At 35.9% G+C, this 18,520-nt stretch overlaps 1 pseudogene; it reads right to left on the bottom strand.

Moving 5' to 3' along the window:
• Nucleotides 1–1,451, bottom strand: part of LOC112311438 (mitotic spindle assembly checkpoint protein MAD2A pseudogene) — a 103,628-nt pseudogene extending 102,177 nt beyond the window's left edge.
• Nucleotides 1,452–18,520: the final 17,069 nt, after the last annotated feature.

Genomic DNA, 18,520 nt, shown 5'->3' with positions numbered 1-18,520 from the left:
GTCAATATCTTTCTTGAAGTCTTCTGAGATTTTCCCTATATGTTTTGGTGCACCTATGTTGATTGCACATATGATTAAAGGGGTTATATCTTCTGGACAGACTACTCCTTTAAGTATAATGTCATAACCTTCTTTGTGTCTTTTTTGGCTTTGTTTTCAAGTCTATGTTGTCTGATGTAAGTGTTGGTATCCCAGTGTTTTTTTTTTTTTTTTCCATGTTCATTTACGTGGAATTTCTTTTCCATGCCTTCACTTTTGGTCTGTATAGATCTTTTGTTCTGAGGTGGGTCTCTTGTAGACAGCATGTATGCTGATCATATTTTCTTATCCATTATACTACCCCATGTCTTTTGATTGGAACATTTAATCCATTTACATTTAAGGTTTTTATTGATTGATATTTATTCATTATCATTCTTTCCCTTTGTGCCTATGTCCCTCTCTCTCTCTCTTTTTCTTCATCTTCTTAAAGTAGTCCCTTTAGCATCTCTTGCATTGCTAATTTGGTGGAGATGTATTCTTTTAGTCTTTCTTTTTTTCTTTTTTTGGTTTAGTAAACACCTTATTTTGCCTTCCATTTTAACCAAAAGCCTTGTTGGATAGAGTAGTCTTGGTAGCAGGTCTTTGCTTTTCATTATTTGGAATATTTTGTGCCATTCCACCCTGGCTTATAGTCTTTCTATTGAGAAAACAGCTGATTGCCTTATTGGAGCTCCCTTGTATGTTACTGGCTGTTTCTGCCTTGCTGCCTTTAAATTCTCTTTCTTTAAATTTTGCCATTTTAATTATGTGTTTTGGAGTGGGCCTCTTTGGGTTCATCTTGATTGGGACCCTCTGTGCTTCCTGGACTTGTGAGAAATTTTCTTTCACCAAGTTAGGGAAGTTTTTTATCATTAGTTTTCAAACAGGTTTTCTATCACTTTTCTCCTATTCTTCCCCTTTTGGTATACCTCTGATATGAATATTATTATGTTTCATGTTGTCCTGCAGCTCCTTTAAACTGTATTCATTCTTTTTGAGTCTTTTCTGGTTTTGTTGCACTGTCTGGGTTTTTTTCCTAACTTGTTCTCCAACTCACTAATTCCACCCTCTACTTCATCTAGCCTGCTTTTAATTCCTTCTAGTGTATTCTTCATGTTGGATGTTGTATTCTTCATTTCCTCCTGGCTGTTCTTCATAGTTTCTATGTCCTTTTTCAAGCTGATATAGTTCAGAGTAAGTTCCTTATAGTTTCCATAGAGTCCATTGTAGTTCCCACTGAGCTTCCTGAGCATCCTTATAATCATTATTTTGAACTCTACATCAGATACATTGTTTGCCTTAATTTCATTTAGGACTCCTTCTGGGGATTCCTCCTTTCCTTTTGACTGGGGGTTGTTTCTTTCTCTTCCTATTTTAGGTGACTCTTCTTGTTTGTTTATGTGTACTAGGTTGATCAATTTTGACTCCATGTCTTTGTGGTATGGCCTTCTGTGGTAGGATACCAGTGGGACTCTGTGGTGCAGTCTCCTTGATCTCCTGAGGTGGTTGCTCTTAGAATGTCCTTTGTGCCATTTATGTGGGCTCTTTTGTTGTAATTGGTGTTGGTTGTTATTGGATCAAGCTTTGGTGCATTCTTCCCTCCAGCTGGCTGACTGAGAGTCGCTCTGCCCACCACATCCTGTGTGCTGGAGTATAGGTGCTGCCAGAAAAAAATGAACCAACCCAAGAAACAACCCACACCTGCAAAAATAACTCTCACCCACAACAACACTACTAACAACAAATGAGCAAATGTTAATAAAGTTTTGAAGAGATTAATACTATTACAAGAAAGGAAAATTGAAAATCAGATGAGTAAGAGAAAGAAAATGATTTTCAGTGTGTAGCAGAAAGAAAAAATAATAAGACTAGAGAAAGAAGGCAAAGAAAGAAAGAACATAATATTTATGCCATAAATAGTGATGGAAGATGGCATACTAGAGTAAGAGAAGGGAAGAGTATAATATGAGGCTTAAAAATTATTTTAAATAGTGAAAAAAATAGGAACCAAATAGAAAAAATCCACTATAGCAATATCAATGACAAGTGAGCAAATATTAATACAGGTAGAAAGGGAATAAGCTGGGAAAAAGAAAGGGAAAAAGCTCATATACATGTCTAAATGAAAGAAAAGTGAATTTAAGAGGATAGAGGAAGAAGAAATAATAAGAGTGAGGAATTAAAACCAGGCTAAGAGAGGAAAAAGGTGAAATTTAAAATGAAAAAAAGAAAAAGCAGGAGGAAGGCAAAATGGAGTAGGAGAAGGAAACAGTGAGATTTGAGATTTGAAATACAAAAATAATGAAGATCTAGTAATAAAATTAAAGAAATGAAACAACAACTACCATATCAACAACCAACAAGCAAAGATTAATAAATGTGGAGAAAGAATAAGGATATTTTAAGAATGGGGAAAAGAGAGTGAGATAGCTAATGACAAGAAAAATGGTTTTGAGAGGCTGGAGTGGGGGAATAGTAAGAGTGAGGAATAGAAACAAATCGTAGCAAGTGAAAAGATAAAACTTAAAACAAGAAGATAGAATAAGGCAAAATGAAATAAGAGAATAGAGGAGTAAAATATTAGATTTGCAATAAACTAAAATAAGAAAACTAGTGAAATAATAGGAACAAATAGGAAAAAGAAATGAATGCTAAAAAGTTATGCAGGTGAAAAAATAATGCATATAATGAAGAAGACCGTGGCGGAGTTCGTCTCAGCAGACTCTATCATTTTGCACGGTCTACTCTTTCTAGATCTGCCCCTGGTAATATCAGATGGTGTCCTAGACTGGCCTTAGGTAGCCTGTTCGAGACTACCAGCGATCCACAGTCTATGACTATGTCCTTCAGGCTTGGCTGGTCCCTAATGTAATGCTCTACTGGGTTTCCATCAGCACAGGGTCCCATAGTGGTTCATCTAACCACCTGAGAGCACTTCCAGTACAATCTCCGCCTGCCTCCAAGGGGGCTTCTGGTGCTATTGGGAGGGTGAAATCCCTGGGTAAGCCTGGAGGGGTGCTGTTCTGTTGTGAGGGAAGATGGTGGGTGTGTGTTCCCCAGTCCCTCACCACACATCTTGGTCTGTCCCAGATTATTTTCAATAATGTGTGGTTTCTGTTCAATTAGCTTTCTGTTTTCTATGAGGGGCCAACCTGTGTAAAGGGGGCAGTTCTTTCCTAGTTGGTGCAGATGGCGTCTCTGTCTAAGAGCCGGAGCTGGTGGGGGCCCTGAGCACCCCTTGTTGTGCCTGTTTCTAATCTCCCTGCTTTGCTGGTTTTAGTGGATCTAGGCTGGAGAAACACTGTAGCTCACAGTATCTGGTAGTAGTTCTGAAAGAGTCCTTTCAGAGTTTTTCCTTCTTTCCTCTGTGGGCTCATGAGCCTGATCTCACTTATCTGCAATGTCTCTAATTCCACAGGTGGAGGTTGGGCACGCCTGTCTGTGAGGGGACCAGGCTCGCTGCAAAGAAACTCAGGTATTCAGCTCTTGGACTGCCACTTATGCAGGAAACTGAGGCCTGAACTCTCCTCTCTGTACAGTCCCCTGCTTGGCCACCACACACCCAAGCACAGGGTCCCTGCAGTCTCAAGTTTCTCCTCTGTTTTTCTTATAAAATATTTTCTATGTGGCCTCCACACTGCAACACTGAGCCCTAGGGGGCTTGCTCTCCAAGAACTCCACCTCCCCGAAAAGCCTGCTGGTACCCCTGATAGTTTTATACAGCATTTCTCTCTGGCTTTCCCCTGCATGACACTGGGTAGAGTCTGGCATAATACTATGTCGGGGGGCTTTAACGCAGCCCCCCAGTCCGTCATGGATGAAGCCGTGGCGATGGTGGCTCGAAGGCTCTGGTCCATGCAGGTCCTGAAAATCCTCAGGTCCCTGTTCCAGGCACCAGATGTCGGGGGGGCTTTAACGCAGCCCTCCCGTCTGCCACGGATGAAGAAAAAGACTACCAAGACATGATCTGCTTGGGGAGGAAAGGTGGCCGCTTCTCTCAAAGGAGAAGGGCCCAGAGCCTCTCTCTCCAGGGGCTTTTATTAGGTTCATTCGCATAGGAATGCAGATAAAGCTCATAAATCATTGTCAGCCAGTAAGGGTTACACAATACAGGATTTACAGAGAACTTTGAGGGCTTATTCTGAGTTACAGCCAATTAGTTAGAGGGCCATAAAACTTTAGGCACCAGACTCATCTCAGGTCTGGACCCTTATCTCTTAAACTGAGGGTACAAATTAAGTAGGTTTCACAGGAATGTATGTATTTTTGTTAGGCCTGATTCCCCAGGGAATCTGCCCCTCCCAGCACAGAACTGCACTGCCCTCTGTTATTGCTTCAGGCTTAAGTCAGGCAAGGGAAGTAAGGCAGCCAAGAGATTAGGAGACTTCTTGTAGACAGAATGAGGACTCAGGCTATTTCAAAGCCGAGGGGCGAGGGTCCATCACCCCCTTTTTCCACAGCCCCCGGAGTCCCTCCCTGCGGGCCTCTTCCGTGACCATGCCTGTCTTAGGTTGATCCTCCCTCGAGGATTCTTACCTGTCATTGGCTAACTGGCCAAGCTCAGGGCCAAGCAGGGTGAAGTGGGCAGAGGTGGTACACCTGCCAGGGAGACAAGCTTTGTCTCCTTAGTGGCTTATGGTCCCAACTCTGACTCAGCCTTAATCATGGGGGGTTACAGCCTCTGAAACCAGGCAGGGCGGTTCCCAACAATACTATAACATGGGACAGTGCTCCCACTGCTCCTCCCCTGAGTTTCAGCGTTGGGGGCCTGTTACTGCGCTGCTGCTCAGTCAGCACTGCCCCATCCACCTCTCTCCAACCCCTGCGCTGCCAGCTCCTGGGCTTATCTGTCGCCTCCTCAGTCAGACTCTGCCCGTTCTAGGTTCCGTGGTGCCCAGGGCCAGAGAGTTGTCAGCCACCTTCCCAGTAGTACTGCAGGACCCAAATCCTTCCTTGCTCGTCTTGGCAGCAGGGTGTGCTGCTTTGCCCAGGGCAGAGGGCACAGAGATCATCGGGGGTCAAGGTGTGAGCACTCTGGAGGCTTCTTCCTGAGGAGGGTATATTAAATTCCTCAAAGTGGCTCCTGTCCCAAATCTGCACAGACAGAAGTGCTGGGCTGAGCAGCGGGGACAATAGCAGCTGTTCCACAAGGAGGGCCCTGGCTGCGGATTCTCTGCCCGTGAGCATGTTCTCGCCCACTCACGCACATTTGCACACATATTTGTATACATGCTCACTTGCACACAGTCACAGTCACTCACACTTAGCTAGGTTTTTGAGTTGATTGTTCTGTGGTTTACTGCAAGACCAGTCCCGGGCTGGGAGCCAGTGGATGGAGCGTCCAGCTACTTTGCAGCCATCTTGGATCTCCTAGAAGTTCCTTTTGTACATACAGACGTCCAATTGTTCCAGCAAAATTTGTTGAAAAAACTTAAGAGTTCCTTCACTGAAGTTCTTTCTTGAAAGTCAATTAAATATATATGAGGTCTTCTGTCTGGATTCTGTTCAATTCCATTGATCCTTTTGTCTGTATTTTTATAACTATGATGTAGGTGTGATTTTTCATATAAGTCAACTTTAGGTAATAGTCTTTCAGCTTTGTTATTTTTTTCAAAGTTTTTTTTTCCTATTCTATGTGTTTTTCATTTATATACATTTTAGAATTATCTTGTCAATTTCTAACAATATAAAATCTGAGATTTTGATAGGTATCATATGAAACTTATAGATCAATTTAGGGAGAATTATTATCTTAGCAATTTTGAGCCTTCCAATCCCTAAAAACACTGTAACTCTCCACTTAACTCACTTAACTCAGGTATTATCTTAGCCATGATTTGAATGTACAAGTGTTGCATGTCTTTATTTGGATTTAACACAAGCATTTCATAATTTTGATGGTATTGTATTTAAATTTCAATCTCTTCATGTTATTGTTTTTGTATAGAAATATAGTTGATATTTCTATATGAGCTGTATTATGCAACCTTGCTAATCCAACTTATTAGTTCTGGGGCTTTTATTCCATTTTATTGCATGTATTATCTTAGATTCATCATGTTTCTGTTTTAATTTAGACTATGATGCAAATCCTAGATACCTTGTCTTCTGCAGATATCTATAGCTATCTGTTCAGCTCAGAAAGATCAGCCTTGGCCTTTGTTTGTTCTCCCTGTATTGCTCCTGGAATATTTCTCCTCTTAGTAAGCTGGGACAATAAGTTCTCTTATTTATTTCATGTCTCTAGAAAACAATGCCTTTTTATTGCCTAATATCCAAAGTCAGCTTGAAAACTGTTGTTTCATATGCATATATTTTGGCCAGTTTCTTATTTGTTTGGGGATATATCCATCCTCTGTTATTCTAATTTGGCCAGAAGCAGAGGTAAGTAAAGTATGTTTCAATCTACAAAAACATCCATATCTTGTCCTCACCATTTTAAAAATTGAAATATTAATTACATACTATAAAATGTAGTCTTTTGAAGTATATAATTGAATGGTTTTTAGTATAGTCACATAATTGTGCAACAATCACCACTATATAATTTAAGAATACTATTATCATCTCAAAAAGAAACCCTGGCAACTACTAATTGACATTCTGTCTTCCTTGATATTTTTATACTGGGCATTTCATATGCATCAGCATAATATTTCAAAGGTTCACCAATGCTTTGGAATAAATCAAGTACTTATTTTTTGACTAAATAATGTAACACTATATGAATATACCACATTTTATTTACCCTTTCATCAACTGATGGGTATTTGGGTTGTTTGTACTTTTTAATTATTTTAACTAATGTTGCTATTAACATTCATATGCATAATTTGTGTAGACATATGTTTTCAATTAGTTTAAATATATATCTGGGAGTGTAAATGGTGGACTATATGTTTAATTTTGGAGGGACTGCCAAACAATTTTCCAAAATCATCCCATTTACATCTTCACTGAAGCCTAGAATTGTTCTCTACTCAATAATCTGGGGATAAATTTTGTAGCATTTATACACACAAGGTTTATATTACTGTATACAAATGACACATCATAGTGTGAGTAGAAATTAATGAGAAAAAAAGAGTACTACATAAATTTCAGACTTATGTAAAAAAAAAGAAAGATCTTTGCCATTACATAACTGAGCAAACTCTGGGGTCACACAGCTTTATTTCAGCATTCATGTGGGAAAAAGCAATGTAAACACTAGGCTGGTGAATGAAGACTGTAATAATCTCTGGGGACAAAGAAACTAATGTGTTCTTTGTAAAGTACACGGAAGCTTGTCTGTGGCAGATAATTCAAAGTGAACCTGGAGTTAAGAGTAAGTAGATTTTAAGTATTCTCATCACTAAATAAATAAACAGATAAATAAATAAATAAATAAATATGGAAGGACCTATGCAAGGTGATAGTATGTCAATTAACTTTCTTATGGAGATCATTTCTGATATATATACACACACACAGGTGCGCACATATCAAAACATTGTGTTTACATCTTAAATATATATAATTTTTATTTGTCAATTTTCCCTCAATAAAATTGGGAAGAAAGGATGGATCTAAAATTTCTTATTGCAAGAAATCATGGATATTTTAAAAAGTGATTCAATTTAGCTGTTTCTTTTTTAAAAAGGAACTCTGATTGACTTAATCGTGATTTTAAAAAATAGTGATTACAGTTTGTTGAAACAAGTTGAGTAAGTTAAATGAATAATGCATCATTGATAATGACAATGAAAAGAGAAAGATAAAAAAGAGTGCTAAAGAGTGGTTGTAAAACACACATACTTGTAAAAAGAAGTTGATTTTCTAAAAAGAAATCCATCTATAATGCTATATATTTAACAGCTCAAGTTTAGTGAGTCTTATCTTGGGGTTAATCTAATTATAAACTGCACATTAGTTTTGTGTTGTAGTTCAATTGAATATTTGGAAAGATACATGTAAATGTTCCTAGAATATTCATTGGTTGGAAATGTTTGTAAGAAAAATATTTGCCCTAGAAGAGGGAAAAACATCATCCTGTATTGTTGAAATAGAATGTGTAAAGTTAGTCAAAGAGGAGAGAAAAACCTCTGGTTTGCAAAAAGAAAAGGGGAAAATATAAGGATGAGGAAATTTCAGAATTATAATTATAAATAATGAGATGATCCAAGAACCTAGTAAGAGTTTATCCAAGCAGAGTTAAGATCTCAGTAAAGGATGGAACTACACTTGTCCATTCCCTGTTTCCTCAGCACTAACTCCCCCTTTATGAGTAGCATCATAATGAGAAAAAGAATGTGCAATGTAAGAAAAAAACATATTAATTACAGGTCACTCATTTAGCATGGATTTGGGGAGGAAATTGGGAAGGGTATGTGCTATAGAAAACCAATAATGCCTTGAGGAAAATAAGTTGAATTTTTTATAAAGGAGTCTAACATTACCCTCTACACTAAAACACATTTTTGATTTTGTTGGCTATCCCATGTCTCCAACTGGATTCTGTGTAAGAATAAATCATGTGATTGCATGTCCACCTTATAATCACTTACTATTTGTACTTCATCATTTACAGAAATCATCTTTAGATTTAAGAATATTGAAGCACTTTCCAACAGCATGCGCTGTTTTACACTGGAAATTTCCTTCTATCAATTACCAATTTTACGGCATAAATCCTTTGAGTGCAAGCACCATGTTTGTACAACTGCGTTTGTTGCATGAAGCTGTAAAATAATAAGTGTAAAATAATTATTTCTGATGGATAAAGAAATAAGTAGATAAAATTTCAGGACACTCAAACTCTTCCTGTAGAATGAACTTCACAGTGACTCCAGAAACATTAATATACATAAAATGATTGCATTTTATAATCAGAAAAACTCTTAAAAGTTGTGCAACACAGTTTGAATCAAAAATATACTTTCCTCCAAGTTAGCATATCAATTTCAGCATTGCTGTGTCATAGTCAAGCCAATTAAAAATCAGTGTTCTTTTTTAAAAATATAATATATAGAATTTTATATTAAAGTGGAAAAAGGACAATCGGCAGGGGCAGAAAATGATTGGCTTCCTTCATTAAATGTCTAGATGTCAGATAAAATCCTGACACTCCTGGACAGGTGATGGCATTTAAAATGATGTACTAGAGTGTTAAAACAAATGAGAAAGTAAGGTGTAATTATAATTTCTTATAAATACATGTAGAAAAATGTTTTATTTTAATGTATTTCTTTACTTCTATGATTCTTTTCTTTCCCCTTCCTTCCTTCCTTCTTTCCTTCCTTCCTCCCTTCCCTTCCCTTCCCTTTCCTTTTTTAGTATTGCTACTTTGTAATCTATACATTAAATCCTAACCCTAACAATGCCTTAGAGATACGTCACAGATGGATAGGAAATTGATAACAATGCAAGCCAACTTAAAAAGGAAATAACTGAAATAGGCCATGACCGTGACTGTCATAGCATATGTTGCCCAGGGCTTTATCCTGCCATCTCAAGAACCTTCTGCTAATAGGAGCAGTGCTGTCAAGCAAGGCTGTGGTATCAATCTTCTCATTTTACTTTAATGCTGTTGTCCTGTGACTGCTGCTTTACAAAAGATATTTCGGGCTGACTCTGCTATGTTTATGAGATTAGCAAGAGTGAAAGTAAGTGTTTGGACTGAGAATTTAGCCCCAGAAATAGTTTGACAAAGAGAAAAGAATTAAAGCCTCAGATGATGGCAATTTTCCACAATAATGTGACCTCCAATGGTAAAAGTGTAATCTAATAATCTAAAGAACCAAGGGGAGCCCTGGGTGGTATAGCTAGCTCAGTGAACTGAGTGCGGGCCTACAAACTAAACGGTCGCAGGTTTGATTCTTAGTCAGGACACATGCCCGGGTTGAGGACCAGATCCCCAGCAGGGGGAGCTCAAGAGGCAACCACACACGATGTTTCTCTCCCTCTCTTACTTCCTCCCTTCTTCTATAAATAAATAAATAAATAAATAAATAAATAAATAAATAACCAAGGGAGAAAACGTAATACAAGTTCAATTTTAAAAGTGAGTATGTATCCTAATTTGACTATTATTGATTACTGGTACTAATCCTGACAGAATCAGAAATATATGTTAATCATGACAATGACTTTCTCACTAACTAATGGCTACTCACTTATCTATTAGGAACAGTTTTTAGTCCTGCTAATTGCATTCTTACTGTTTATTATTTTGGTTACAAATGAAATGTCTGCATAAAATATTGTTCTGATATTAAAGATGGAGAAATAAAGGTATAAATTAGTAAACCATGTTTTGGCAATTCCAGATAAATGTCAGAATAAATATTAGGATTTTTTTTCATCCCCCAAATTATTAAGTTCATTCTATGTGCTTGGACTGTTCTAGGCACTTGCAATACATTAAATGAACAAAAGTGACACAGATACCTACCCTCATGAAGATTATATTCAAGTAAGACATAATCACCACATAGCCGGTTCTCTTCCTCATTCAATTAAATAATAAGTGTTCCAGTGATTGCAAATAAGATTCTATTAGTTTTATAGCAACATATTTATATTTTAGGCATTCACAAGAGCAAGCAACATTTTTTTCAATCTTCTAACTGGTAATATACAGTAAAAAAGCAACTGTAACAAACCAAACAACAATACTTGTTTTCTCAAATACTATTTCTTATGGAAATTCTAAGAATAGTTGATACATTACAATCTCCAATAAAATTTAAAAATTAGGGAATAACAGTTCATATTCAAATGTAGTTGTAATTGATTCTTAAGGTTTTCTTTAGCTAATAATATAAAAATCAAAATCAAGATTAAGATTTATGTTTTAGTGTTTTCCAATAGAATTGTGTTAATTGTGCTTGATTTTAGTTATATTCACAGAAATAAATTCAGTTTTTGGAAAACAAGGTCATTTCACAGTTACCATTTTTTATTTACTGGTGTTAATTTTTCATTAGAGTTAACCAAATGTTTTTTAATTTCCTGCTTTTTCATCATTTAGCTCTTAACTTAAAATGCTCATAGTTAAGCCTTTTTTGCCATATACTATACTTCTGTATGATACTTTTTTCTGTTTTTGTTATCATAATTAGTTTCTAGTTTTCTACCTTCTAAAGAAAAATATTTGCATTTGCTTATTTTATTGTCAATTTCAAAGCAAATGAAAAAGAAAACCAATTATATAATAAAGCACAAATTGTTGCTCTTTTCTGGTGACAAAGTTTTACCATGAAAGTTTAAGCTTTACTATAAATAAATGAAAGAATTTATCCAAGTCCAGCACATGGCAGATATATTGTGGAGAGATGTAAACATATTTGTCCAATGTGTATTTTCCTGCTTGACTGCCATCTGCTCTCCCGTTAGCTACCATTTATCATTACTTAAGCTTTTCGTAGGCCCATTTGAGATATATGTTGCAAAGGGATTTTTAATGTGGTTACAATGCAAGAGGATGGTATACTCATCTTCAAGGCACACAAAGAATAGTATTCCATGAGTTTAATAATATGAGGCCTAATATTTGGGAGATATAGTGAATTGATGTTATAGTCAGGTCAGTTTACTTTACAATGCCCCTTAGAGTCTGAATAAATTGACCATTTGACAGATGGATTTCTATAGTAAGAGAAGGAGGAAATTCTCTCTCTCTCTTTTTTTTTTTAAAGTAAATCTTCACATAAAGATAAATGTGTTGATTAGAGAGAGAGGGAGAAACATCGATGTTAGAAAGAAACATCAATCAGTTGCCTCCTCTGGGTGCCCAACCGATGATTGAACCTATAACCTACATATATCCTAACCGGGCATTGAACCCACAACATGTGGTGTTTGGGATGACTCTCCAACCAACTGGCCAGGGTGGAAGGAAATTCTTTTACTACCTAGAAGCAGCATGATTCCCTGAAAATCTGAAATTAACAATACCAAAACATCTGACTATAAAAGCTGCGACATAGGAAATGCTAGGCTATAAGTACAAGTTTCACCTATTTCAAAGTTTGGTCTGGATCAAGTTCTATTTGTGTGGTTCAGCAGGCAGTGCAAGTGCCTTTTTTGCTGATGCTTGTTCTTAAACATAAATGTCAAAAGATTTGATTGCAGAAAAATAGAGAGGGGCAAACATTTTTAGAACCTTTCCTTTGAAATAATGACCTCCTTGCCTCTTCTCATTAATTTTAAATTATCACCACAATGCAGAAGCATAGGCTCCATTTATTTGTAGTCTGGTGACCAGTAATAGACATTTATCTCCAGATTTATCAATTTTAAGCCTTGTCAGCAACAAACTAATTGCCTCTGCTTGACTCCAGTATATAAGAGGTCTGCCCAGAAGGTATCCAGCCATGTACTATGAAAAATAGGGACATTTATTGAAGAAGATACAAGAAATGAGAAACATTGTATACAGGACAGTGACCCCTCAAAGTAGGCATCTTGGGACCACACAGTTCTTCCAATTACCATCAGCTGCCCCTCACTATTTCCCTGAATCTCATCAATGGTCTGAAATCTCTTCCCTTTCAAAGGTAATTTTAGTTTTGGGAAAACCAGAAGTTCCGGGGCATCTTGGGCTGTAGAGGGGCTGAGTCACCTGAGTGATTTGATGTTTCACCAAAAAGTCTGCAGGGAATGTAGTGCATGAGTAGGTGCGTTGTTTTGAAGAAGCTGCCAATCACCAGTTGCCCATAGCTGTGGCCTTCTGAATCATCTGAATAGTTTCTGTGGAAGAATGTTCAAGCTTAACTCAAAATGTGATGATGCGGATTCATTGTTTTATTCACTCAGTCATTTTGAATGCGATGGCCACACCGTACACATGCTCACTCAATGGCGTCTATTGCCCCCACTAACTAGTATAGTGAAGTTGTTGTTTATGCATGTGCATTCCAGTCCACTCACCTTGGCTGCCAGGTTACACAGATGTCACACAAACTGTTTTTGTTATGGTGACTGGCTGGGCTTTTTCCAGACAGACCTCATAGTCTTTAAATTTATCTATGGGTTCCAATAACATCCAATTACCAGAAAAAGGTGTTGGTGTTATTTCAATATCTTCATGCTCACATTGACTTTTTCTACATCCTCAGCAAACTGTACCTAGTAGGTATTAAAATTATTTTTTGAAATAGTGATAATAAAAAATTACCAATGTTAGTTTATGTAATATTTTTAAAGATGTGACAGTGTTCTGACACCTAGATATCACTTATCTGACTCAGAAATTTATTTTTTCTTATTTTTCAGACATTCTATTATTAAAAATTTGTTTCCTAAATACACTTGTCCACGTGTGCCAAGACAAATGTAGTAGGATGCATGTGGAACTGCTTGTAATAGCAAAAGACTAAGCACAATGTCCTTCTATAAAAGGTTAAAGACATGTTATATCCACTAAATGGAAATCATAAAGCATTTAAAAGAAATGTGTTAAAGTGTGTGTATGTGTATAACTATATGTTACACACACAAATATGAAATTATCTCCAAGATATATAAATTTAAAATGCAACATACAGAACTGTATTATATACTATATATAAGTGTCAATTCTAAAACCTATTCAAATTTCTATTAACCAATAAATGGGTTAAAAAATGTGCTTTGTTTATATAATAGAACACCATACAGCAAAGAAAGTGAGTGAACTATAGCTATACACAGTATGCTTGAATCTGAAATGCATAATGTTGAACTTGAAAAGTGTTAGACACCAAACAGTACTTTTAATAAAATTTGAATGTTGGCAAAACTAAGCTATAGAATGTAATTATCACATAGTGGTGATAAAGTAAAGACAGTAAAGAAGTGAATATCATAAAATTCAGCTTTGTGCAACCAATAGAAGAGGGTTACCTTTTTTTTTTTTTGGCAAGTGATGTGTGTGTGTATGTGTGTGTTGGTATTTATTCAACTTTGTGTCAGTTACATTGTTGTTCATGTTATTCATCAGTAATTCACTATATCTACATTAATGTTTTATGTACTTTGTGTTTTATATATTTAATAATAACAAAATATTACTATGGAATATAAGCTGCTAATCATAGGCATATTATGTCTATATTTGTGGTAAGGGGACAGTGTTATATGTACATATATGAGTTTTGAAAGACAACCAAAGGACATAAAATAGGCATTGGATCCACAGTGTCATCAGGAAAAACACTAGAACATTAGCCTGGTGTGTTTATTTTTCACCTTGAAGAACTGCTTTTCAGTTATTTGGTATAAGGGCTAAGCTTCTGAAAATGTTTATTTTTTTTATTTTGTTAAATCAGCAAAAAACAGGTATGCCTGTGTTTTCTTAGTTGTGTAAATTTCAATAGTTTTAGCTGATGCAAACGTGTGCAATCTAATTTAAGAATTTGAAGGTAATTTAAAATGTAGTATAGCCAAGTTCCACAACATAAATTTTTATAATATATAGTAGCATTGAAAACAACAAATTGATCTGACAGCACAAAAAGATGAATTAACCAAGTGAATTGAATGAATTAATTTATTTCTAATTATATTTAAGTTATATTTCTTAGTTATTAGGGGAAAATGATAGAACAAAAGTCAAAATAGATTTTAAAAATAAAATAGTTCTTTTCAGTAAACACGTGTATTACCTTGTAAACTGAACAAAATTTTTTTTTGTGATAGAATACATTTATAAATGCAATGACAGTGTGATAAGTGTACTTTGCATTGGAGAGGATGAACCACTCGTCTCTTACTGGGCTATAACTGGTGTATGGTTTCTGTATAGCTTGAGAGGTGATCCAGCTGACTCTTAATCCTCACTTTCAGACTTCAAGAAAATCTGAAGGTGTCTTCTAAAATCTGAAGTCTGCTATAAGCTAGTTTTATGAGAGCAACATGAAATAAGCAATGACAAATGAGTATTTCCTTGTGATCATGAACTTTTGAAGAAATGCTCCATTAAATTTAAATCTTTTGAAAATATTGCACCTCAAAGAAATTGAGGTGCCAAGGAAATTGAAAGTAATCTTGTATATCTTAAGGTAATGCTTCAGCATTCTGGTGAATGGTAAGCATTTAAAAACTTTCTTTGGTTTTAATCTGCACAGTTATATTGTCCCTAGGGCTGTGATCTGATAAATATTCAATATACTTCAACAATTCCACCAAAAATTCAATAGTGAAAATTGATACAGGGATATTTAGCTCTGAATAGATGAAGGCTCCATTGCTATCAGTCTCACCAAAATATTTTAATTTGCAAGGGATGTTGACAATTATATTTACCATGGTCCACATTGCTGATTAAGATTCAGTAAGCAGTTGAAATAAACAAGAAGCATGGATCAGAAACAAGTCCAAAATTGCTGGCAAATTAGTCCAATCACTTTCATGCTCAAATGTTTTGTAAAACTTCGGTAGAACAATCACTAATTACTCCTTTGAGATCTCATACCTTCACCTGTCTGGTCATTTTGCTTTCCACTTCCCAGAATTGGAGCCTGGGAGAGGGAAGATGAGAATACAGGAAGGAGTGTGTGTGCTTGTCTTCTGCTTTCTTTTGCCTTTTTTAATTCTCAGCAGAGTATTTTTTTACCCAGCATTTTTACACTGCATAGAAGAGAGATTGTCATTTTCTTTAATGCTCTTTTAAAACTTGTATATGTAGCAAGCAGCACATCTGCGAGATCCAGGCCATGTAAAGGCCAGACAGGGACTGGGCTGAGCTGGGCTGGGCAGGGCGGGACTGCAAACCTGGGCTCCACACAGGGTCCCACGCAGACCTGAAACTTGTCTTTGTAGTTCTGTAAATTTAGACCTCTCCTCTACTCCAGTTCCTTGAAAAAGAGAGTAGCTATATCAGTCAGAATATTCTGGGGCCGGGACCAGTGGAAGGCTCCCTGATTTATTTTTCCCATTTGTACCATTGGGTGGAAGGACCCTGATGATGACGATGATTGAATCACTTCCTGTCTTGTGCTGAGAGCAGTGCTAACTGAAATAAGAGATACCTGTGAAGTCTGAGTAACAATCCCTATGCTGGTATGCATGATACAAAATTCTGTATAATCAAAAAAAAAAAACCATATTGTGGCTCTTATTATGTGCCTTACTGTTTTCTGTATTTGAATTTAGGTCAAATTGATTGATTTGTACTCAATTCTATGAAGGATGCTTCTTTGTATAGTTATGTTTTCTGAGGAGTGAAAACTGAGGCTAATCACTCTTAATATGTGTACACAAGGGTTTCCTCCCCTGACAAAACCTTGTGATCATTCAGGATGAACAGCATAGGAGGACACTCCATAATTGGATAAACTTTTCTTTTTTAATTTTAATATATTTTATTGACTATGCTATTACAGTTGTCCTCTTTTTTTCTCCCCTTTATTCCCCTTCTGCCTATGCACCCCACCCACCAGCATTCCCTCACCTTAGTTCATGGCCATGGTTTATACATATAAGTTCTTTGGCTTCTTCATTTCCCATACTATTCTTAACCTCCCCCCTGTCTATTTTGTACCTATCATTTGTGATACTTATTCTCTGTACCTTCTCCCCCATTTTCCCCTCTCTCCCTCCCCATTGATAATCCTCCATGTAATCTTTATTTCTCTGAATCTGTTTCTGTTCTAGTTGTTTGCTTAGTTCATTTTTGTTTTAGTTTTAGGTTTTCTTAGGTTTGATTGTTGATATTTGTGAGTTTGTTGTCATTTTACTCTTTGTACTTCTGATCTTCTTCTTTTTCTTAGATAAGTCCCTTTAACATTTCATATAATAAGGGCTGGGTGATGATGAACTCCTTTAACTTGACCTTATCTGGGAAGCACTTTATCTGCCCTTCATTCTAAATGATAACTTTGCTGGATACAGTAATCTTGGATGTAGGTCTTTGCCTTTCATACTTCAAATACTTCTTTCCAGTCCCTTCTTGCCTATAAGGTCTCTTTGGAGAAATCAGCTGATAGTCTTATGGGAACTCATTTGTAGGTAACTCTCTCCTTTATTCTTGCTGCTTTTAAGATTCTCTCCTTACCTTTAATCTTGGATAATGTAATGGTGATGTGCCTTGGTGTGTGCTTCCTTGGGTCCAACTTCTTTGGACTCTCTGAGCTTCCTGGACTTCCTGGAAGTCTTTTTCCTTTGCCAGATTGAGGAAGTTCTCCTTCATTATGTTCAAATAGGTTTTCAATTTCTTGTTCTTCATCTTCTCCTTCTGGCATCCCTATGATTCAGATGTTGTAATGTTTAAAGTTGTCCTGAAGATTCCTAAGCCTCTCATCATTTTTTTAAATTCTTGTTTCTTCATTTTGTTCTGGTTGAATGTTTATTTCTTCCTTCTGCTCAAAATTATTGAGTCCCAGTTTCCTTCCCTTCACTGTTGGTTCCTTGTACATTTTCCTTTATTTCACTTTCCATAGCCTTCACTTTTTCCTCTATTTTGTGACCATACTCAACCATTTCTGTGAGCATCCTAATTACCATATTTTGACTCTCTGCATCTGATAGGTTGGCTATCTCCTCATCACTTAGTTGTATTATGATTCTATAAAAGGTAATAAAATATATAGAACAAAACAAAAAAAACAAGACAAAACAAAAAAAACAAGGAAAAGCTCTGAATAAACTTTTCTTGTTTTTTTGTTTTGTTTTGTTTTGTTTTTACCAGTTAGAGGGCTACATTGTTGGACTTACACACCTAATTAAGGATAAGCTTTAGAGTATAGCATTTACATATAAGCAATAATATGGGTTTGTTAAATTAGATTGAAAAAAGGAAAGTGTTGTTCTATATTTTTTATTACCTTTATAGAATCATAAAAGTACATTAAAAAACCAAAAAATAACAAATAAAACTCTTATTGATATAAGTGAGGAAGTGAGAAGAACGTGGAAGCAAATTCTAAAAAGGCATCTTTATGAACTCTGTGACCTTGAACACTTGCCTTAAATTTTTAGTGGTTTAGTGTCCTTTCTAAAAAAATGGAAAAGACCATACTTGCAGGTTTGTCTTTTATATTAAAAGAAATAATTTATGTGCTTCAGCAGACACTCAATGTTGATTTTAAGTGTTAATCTGATGGCAAATTATTTATGAAAAATCTGTGTGGTAATGATTATGATCAAAGATCATGGTCAAAAATATTTTTCAGTAGAGTTATTAAAATAGCATGACATATGTTAGTTCTCACATAAAATAATCAATATTTTCCCCATTCAACAGAAATAAAAATTAAAAATATAAGTGTAATGGGTCACATTTATAATGAAGCATACCTGTAGGTAATAAGGTATAAACAAAGTAAGAAATATTCAGTATTTTTACAAAAACATATACATTTATTGGTGAACTTTAAAAAAATCTAAATAAATAGAAGCCCACAAAAGTAAATGGATGGGAAGAGTTAATTTTGAAAAACCACAATTCTCCTATCCCAACAAATCTACAAATTTAATATAGTATTCACATACTGAAAATTGATGAACTCATTCTAAAATTTCTAAAATTAAAATATAA

This window comes from Desmodus rotundus, chromosome 13 (assembly GCF_022682495.2).
Source record: "Desmodus rotundus isolate HL8 chromosome 13, HLdesRot8A.1, whole genome shotgun sequence".
NCBI classification, from domain to species: domain Eukaryota; kingdom Metazoa; phylum Chordata; class Mammalia; order Chiroptera; family Phyllostomidae; genus Desmodus; species Desmodus rotundus.
The sequence above is the reverse complement of the archived record's forward strand: the minus strand, read 5'-3'. Positions and strand labels throughout refer to the sequence as shown.